The sequence below is a fragment of the Crocuta crocuta genome, unplaced genomic scaffold (assembly GCF_008692635.1).
Source record: "Crocuta crocuta isolate KB4526 unplaced genomic scaffold, BGI_CrCroc_1.0 scaffold383, whole genome shotgun sequence".
NCBI classification, from domain to species: Eukaryota; Metazoa; Chordata; class Mammalia; order Carnivora; family Hyaenidae; genus Crocuta; species Crocuta crocuta.
In genome coordinates, this window is record NW_027531897.1 from 288119 (window position 1) to 296382 (window position 8264).

Below are 8264 nucleotides of genomic sequence, written 5' to 3' on the forward strand. Positions count from 1 at the left end.
CCCTGTCACGATCTCACAGTTCGTAGGTTGAAGCCTGAAATAGGACTCTGCGCTGGCAGTGGGTAGCCTGCTTGGGAATTCCTCTGCTCCTCCCCAACTTGCACCGTCTTTGTCTCTTTCAAAAATAAATTTTAAAAAGAATAAAAAATTAAAGGCCCTAGTTTTGTTTACTATGTTGATCTGGAGACTGGTTCCAAAAGAGTGTTCACTTAGGAAAATTCAGTCTACACATAACATTGAGTATCCTTTTATGTATGAATATAGTGTATCAACATATATATTTTTTTAGGTTTATTTATTTTGAGAGAGAGAAAGCATGCAAGTGAGGAAGTGGCAGAGGAAATCCCAAGCAGGGCCCACAACACCACTGCAGAGGCCAGTGCAGGGCTCAATCCCAGAAGCCTGTGAGATCATGACCTGAGTCGGACCCTTAACCAACTGAGCCAGCCAGGTGCCCCTCAATATATATATACATATTTTTTTAATTATACTCCAGAATATTGCAATATTAGTTCTTGCAATTTAACCTGCATTAAAAGCTAGAATTTAGGTTTCTTAAATTCCTGCTTCACTTTGTGTTCCAATCTGGAATGTCAGCATTACTAATTAGTTTTTGTCCAATCCCACCCACCTCTCTACCTTTAATTAAGTGATTAGAGATGTGACTCTCCCATACATTAGATCTTAAGGCATAATTCAGTACTTAAGGAAGTAAAAAGCATTATATAAATATAAGGTATTTGAAATGATGACAACCTTAATGGGTAATTAATGTAATTGGGGTGTGTGTGTGTGTTTGTGTGTGTTTGGAAGTTATTGCTACCATTATTTTAGCATGAGCATGTAGGTTTTGAATGATGCAGTTTAAATTGGTGGTGTTAACACTGGGGAAGTCAGGTTAATCCTCTTAATGTTCGCTGTCAGATTACTGAAATCTCCAAACATTCCATTCAGTTTATAATTAAACAAGGGAACATTTCCTAATACTCTCAGATTCATAAACACATATCTATTATTTTATAGTGTACTTTGATATGTTCAGAAGAAAAGCTAGAGGTTTCTTTTTCCACTTTTTAAAACTTGAAATAGGGGCGCCTGGGTGGCTCAGTCGGCTAAGTGGCCGACGTCAGCTCAGGTCATGATCTCACAGTTCGTGGGTTCGAGCCCCACTTCAGGCTCTGTGCTGACAGCTCAGAGCCTGGAGCCTGGCTTCGGATTCTGTGTCTCCCTCTCTTTCTGACCCTCCCCCACTCACACTCTGTGTCTCTCTCTCTCTCTCAAAAATAAATAAACATTAAAAAAAAAAACAAGAACAAAAAACTTGAAATATATTTCATATGCCATAAAATTCACCCTGAATTTTAACGTATGCATACAAGTCAGTGGTTTTTAGTATATTCTGAAGGTTATACAGCTGCCACCACTGTCTAACTCTAGAAACCTTGTATGCCTCTTAGCAGTCACTCCCCATTCCCTCTTACCTCCAGACCCTGGCAACCACTAACCTACCTTCTGTTTCTATTGATTGACCCATTCTGGACATTTTATATGAATGGATAATACAATATGTGGCTAATACAACATTCTTGGCATATTGTTTTCAAGGGTCATTCATGTTGTGGTACCTAGTAGTACTCCATTCCTTTTTATGGCTGAATAATACTCCATTGCATGGATATACCAATTTTTGTTTAAACTTTCATCAGTTGTTAGACATTTGGGTTATTTCTATTTTTTAGCTGTTATAATGCTGCTATGAACACACATGTACAAGTGTTTGTGTAGGCATATGTTTTCAATTCTCTTGAGTGAATTAGGTGTTTGAATATTTTATCATTTTAAGAGACTAACTTGCATAGAATGTTATTTTACTTATTCCCACACTAAACCTAACCCAAAGGCATGTGTTAGGATGGAAGGTTAGTTGCCATATTTCATTTGCTTCCCAATTCATTCAGTCAACAGCCATTTTCTGGGGGCCTACCAGGTGGACAATAGTGAACAAAACCTGAAAATCACTGTCTTAGTGAAGCTTACATTCTAGTTACTGCTGAACTCGTGTAGATGAAATAATCAGATTTATTAAATTGATCTATATGAAATTGGTAAGTTTTATCTACATTTTTACCTACAAAACGGCAATTTCATATGCTTCAATTTAATACTAAGCTAAATTTCTATTGGAATGTTGTATAGCATTTTTATTCCATTCAGGTTGATTTTCCAAACAATGCTAACAACACTGAAAAATCTAAAAACTTTGTTCTTTTAACTATTTCCTAATGGTGTGTATGGTGGTAGTAGTTGAAAAAGTTCAGAAAGAAAAGCCAGCCTGAAAATCTAAGCACATCATTGAAGTAGCTAATGAAGTAGCAGAATAAAGTTTGCTGAATGTTACATGAAGCCGTCCTCAATGTAATCATGTTATATAATCATAAATTGCAGTAAAGCTTTAATTATTTTTAATCAAATATTCCTTCCCAGCAACTCAGTCTTTTTGACTATGGTTACACTATATATATTTGATGAACATATTTGATGAAAATTCTCATGACTCAGAAACAAAGTAAATATTATTCTCAGAAACCTGTGATTATAACTTTGTTGATTTTACATGCAGTCAAGCGAATGATAAGATAAAAAAACAATTTTTCTTCCTTTTTATATGTAAAAGAGAAAGTTCAGAGCTCAGAATATGGTGCCAAAAATTTGGGTTCAAATCTCAATGTTGTCATGTAGCAGCCAGATAAGATGGATCCTTGAGGGAAATTAAACTAGGTAAGCCTCATTTTTCCGCACCGTAAATATGGGATGCTAGTAAGTAGTACTCTCTTCATAAGAGTACTATTTACTAGATTGTTGAACAGTACATGGTCTGTTCAGCAAGACGGACCATATGCTAGGCCACATGATGAGTCTCAATAAATTTAACAAATCACTGTGGCACCTGGGTGGCTCAGTCAGTTAAGCATCTGACTCTTGATAAGGGCTCAGGTCATGATCTCACAGTTTGCGGGCTCGTCGGTGCAGAGCCTGCTTGGGATTCTGTCTCCCATTCTCTCTGCCCCTTCCCTGCTTGTGCGCGCTCTCTCTCTCTCTCTCTCTCAAAATAAATGAAAATAAACTTTGAAAACCAAATTTTGAACAAGTCATTGCTGTATCCTGTCTGCCTGAAACAGTCCCGGTCACATGGTTGCTCCATAAATATGTGCTGGATGAGCAAATGGATACAATGCTGATTCCTCATTCCAGCATGCCTGTGGAGTCGTGCTCATCTCTCAGTAGCTTGTTACTGTGAAAACAGCTTATTGCTTCACAGCATTCCAAGGCTTATATCCCTAGTACTAGGTTTCAAAAGAGAAGACACTGGAGATTAGAAAATTTCTTCTCTGCCTCCCCTGCTTAGTGAATGATTTCTGTGATTGGTATTTGATCAAGGGCAACTGAAGAGTTGCTAAGGGCCTGGCCCGAAGGGCCTCTAGGCTCCCCACCCAATCACGAATGGGGAGGATCCCAGTCCATGGACGGTGGATTCCTTGGACAGATTTATGGAGGAATTCATGGGAAAGTCAATGGGAAGGCAATTTCTGAGAGGATGATGACACTTGGTGAGTAAAACTCTATCTCCTCCATTCCTATGTATTAAGCAATATCCTCCTGGAGGGATCAAAGGTTAAAGAGAGGGAGCATCTGAAAGGGAACTTCAAGTAGAATGATAGTAACTGCAATGGCCATCAGTTCTGTGCCAGGCTCTGTGCTTTGTTACACACATTTTTATTCTTTGTCCTTATAACAATTTTAGGTTGTACTATTATTTCCCTCATTGGGGATAACTAAAGCTCAGAAAGATTTCTTCGTTTACTTAAAATATCTGCTAAGAAGTTGTAGAGTCAGGATTCAACCCAGGTAATCTAATTCCAGAACTGACGTTTTAACAGTTTTCCTATTCTCTAGGACTGCCTTTTTTTCTCTAAAAAATGTGCAAACTCCTTTAAACTCCCTGCCCATAGAAGATTTCATAGTGCTGCTATTAAACAAAACAAAACAAACAAAACAACCCTTAAAAAATGGAGTGTTATTGGGGTGTCTGGGTGGCTCAGTCAGTTAAGCCTCCGACTTCAGCTCAGGTCACGATCTCTCTCACGGTTCATGAATTCAAGACCCGTGTTAGACTCTTATGCTGACAGCTCAGAGCCTGGAGCCTGCTTTGGATTCTAAGACTCCCTCTCTCTCTCCTTCTCCCTTGTTCGTACTCTTGTTTCTCTCTCAAAAATAAAGATTAAAAAAATCGAGTGTTATGGATGAGAATGAATCCATTAGAGATTCTTCCAATAACATGGTGAGTCTTTCAAACATACTGAACAAAATAAACAAGCCCACCGCCACTCAAAACATACAGTATGATTCCATTGATATAAAGTTCAAAACCAGGGAAAACTAAGCTATATCATGTGGGGATTCTATACATAAGTGGCAAGCTACAAGGAAAAGCAAAGCAATTATCTTTCTGAAGAAAATCAGAGCTGGGGCACCTGAGTGGCTCAGTCAGTTAAGCATCCGACTTCAGCTCAGGTCATGATCTCATGGTTCGTGGGTTCTAGCCCCGCGTTGGGCTCTGTGCTGACAGCTAGCTCAGAGCCCAGAGCCTGTTTCAGATTCTGTGTCTCCCTCTCTCTCTGACCCTCCCCTGCTCACGCTGTCACTCTCTCTCTCAGAAATAAATAAAAACATTAAAAAAAAAAAAAAAACAAAATCAGAGTAGAAGAGAGGAGCAAGATGTAGCTGGGTTGCTGTCAATATTCTGTTTTCTTCACTTGGGTGCAGGTTATGTAGCTCTTAGCTTTACAACAGTTTTTAAACCATACTGTATGTTTGATGCACTTTCTATGGGAATTTTATATTTTATAATAATTTTTTAAAAGAATAGAGTTTAGAGACATTTTTAAAAGTTGGTTGGAGACCTGTGTTTCATTTGTTTTGTTTTGTGAATAACATTCCTCAAACACAAGGAGAAAAGAATTTCCTAGGATCAGAGTAAGTTGAGACCATCATCTGAAAAAGGAGAGGCAGAGTTTCAGTCTGGGTCAGAATGCTGCCACAATTACGCGGATGATGCAGACAAAGAGATTTGGGGGTGGTTTTTTAAAATTATATCAGTCATCCATNTAGGTAAATATTAACCAAACATTGTGTTCTTTTATCTCATTTTAACTTCACAGGGCTCTTTACCTTCTATGTCCCCAAACTTTGAAAAGTACTAATAATAAGGCTGTTACTTATCACAAGGAATCCTAACCCCAGAAAAATCACTGGAACAGGGTTGGTATGAAACTGACATACTCTTACCAGACCACAAACTTCTCTTGACATTTTGTGGGTTATGAGTTACAATTCTCCCTTTATTCGTTACAGGGGCTTCTGCCTGGCAGCTTTTTGACTTCATTTGGAGATGATTTAGGAGAAACTTCAGGAGTCTACAAAGGGAAACTTAGTACAGCTCCTGAAATGTTGACACTAACCCACACAGGGTGTGGTCGGAGTGGCACATTTGTGAACTGTACACCAAAGGGAATATTTATTTACTCATAAAATATTTACTCAGTACCAGGCTATACACCAGACCCTACCCTATTCTGAGCCCTGGAGATAAAATGGACTCAAGACAGACAGGGTCCTTCACCGAGGCTTATCCTTCAGTTGGGAGACTTGCAACAACAACGATTAAGCTGAAAATGAACAAGATACTTTCGAATAGTGATGAATGACTTAAAGAGGTGAAGTCGGCTGGGGTGCCTGGCTGGCTGAGTGGGTGGAGTGTGTGACCCTTGACCTAGGATCCTGAGTTCAAGCCCCACGTTGGGTGTAGAGCTTATTTAAATTAATTAATTTCTAAAAAAAAAAAAAAAGACAAAGTGAAACAGGCTAAGGGGACAGAGAGGGCTGGAGAGGCAGCTGGCAGAAGCTGCCAAGGATAGAGTGGACACCCGTGGCTATTCCAAAGAGGTGATATATGAGCTGAGACGGTGAAAAGGAGCCAGCTGTGCAGAGAACTGAGCCAAGAATAGCCTAAGGCAAAATCTAGGGCCACATTCAAACAGCAGGAGGCCAGGAGAAGGGGACTTGAAGCCTGTGGGAGGCGAAGTCTGAGGAAGGCGGAGGTCAGTCTTCAGACATCAGCCACGTGAGTGTGTTTGTGCATCTAACTGAACCGGAAGGCTTTGGACGGTTTTAGGCATTTCGTCGTAATGAATTTATGTTTCAGAATTTTGTGGAGTTGTAAGTGTCCTCCAAAGCATTCTCCTGCTTTTTGGTTTTTTTTAAACATAATTTTTGGTTAACACTTGAGTTCTTTATCTTTGAAGTTTGTAGCTTCTGAATAGACAGGATTAAACCTGAGAAAGAGAGCCTGGTGACCTGAAACCATTTGATAGAATCTTGAGAAATGTAAACGACTCCCGTTTATCTTCCTACATGCATCTTAATTAGAAAGATGCTTCCCTAGAAGGGAAGATGGTAAGGGAACTTCTACCATACTCACACGATTACTTTCTTTTTCATGCTTTTTCAGGTTTTCTAAAATTCCTCAATCAACAAGCATGTAGTCTTTCTGATGATTAAGAAAAAGATAGGTTTTCATTTTTTCCTAACTTAGTGTGTTGGAAAATTCGAACCTACGGAAAAACCAAAAAAATAGCACAGTGAGCTCTGTCCTTCACCTAAATTCACCACTTTCTGAAATTGTTCACATTTGCTCTCTCTGTCTCTCTCTATTGAGCATCTGCTGAGCACACACACTAAATTTATACATAGTATTTTTTAACTCGATCTTTTATACTCATTAATACTTTTTTTGATTCAGCCATTTAAAAGTTACTTCCAGATACAGTGACACTGCACCACACATACTTCAGCATGTATTCCTGAGAACAGACACATTCTCCTACACAGCCAAGGTCAGTTTGTGCTGCTATAACAGAATAGCATATGGGGTGGTTTATAAACAACAGAAATTTATTTCTCACAGTTGGAGCATGCAAGTCTGAGATCAGGATGCCAGCATGGTCAAGTTCTGGTGAGAACCCTTTTCTGAGTTGCAGACAGCAGTTTCCCCTTTGTTTGATGAAGAGGGTGAGATCCCTCTGTATGGTCTCTCTTAGAAGGGCACTATTCCCGTTCCCAAGGGGACGGCCCTCATGACCTAATCACCTCCCAAAAGGCCCCACCTCCTAATACCATCAGGTTAGTTAGGCAAGAATCCTTTTAATGTAAGAATTTGGGGAGGATACAACATTCAGACCATAACAACCACCATACCATTAACAGACCCCCGCAAAATGAACATTAATATGTAATCCTATCTAATGTGTAGGATATACTCACGTAGTTCTGGTTGGTCCAAACATGTCTTTTATGGTTTGTTGTTGTTTTAAATCCAGGAGCCAGACAAGGATCATTCCTCACCTTTCATGGTCATGTCTCTTTAGTCTCCTTAAATCTTCAACAGTCTCATTACCACTTTCGTCTTTCATGACATTGTCATTTTTTAAAAGAATCTGGTTGTCCTGTTGAATGTCTCACCGTCTGGATTTGTATGCCTCTTCCCCACTGCCAACTTTTAGATTTAGAGGAAACACCACTGGTAAGAATACTACATGGGTGATGCCATGGTCTTCGTTCTCTATCACATCAGGAGGCTGACACTATGAAGCTGTCCCAGAATGAGTGATGCTAACTATGAACCAGGTGGTACCATCCCTTTGTAATCAATAAGTATTCTGTGGGGTGATGCTTTGGCCATCTTATTCTCCAACAACCTTTCATCCAGGGAAGGCTTTCAGTGTCCATTGGTGATTCTTGCCGGTCTCCAGTATTGCACCAGTCGGTGCATCGTTATTTTCCAGTACCATCAGGTATTCGTATCAACACTATCTAGTGCCACCAAGGAAAAAAAAACAAAGAGAGAGAGAATCTTCAAGTGTGAGAAAAAGAAGAAGTGTGAGAAAAAGAAGGTGGAAGGTGGAAAACATTCTAAGTCACTGACATATTTACCTCAGGTGAAAAAAAGTTGATTTTTTGTGATACAATTTTTTTCTGTGATTTCTGTTTTAAGTCAACCAATCCCCTTACCTGCATAATATATGTACTGATTGTTTATTTACTAAGGAGGGCGGGGGATGTGGGGAGAAAGCAAAGCTGACTTTTGTATAGCCCCCTTCCCTCACGTAGCCCAGGAGATGAGGTGTACACTCATAAAAATAAACAAC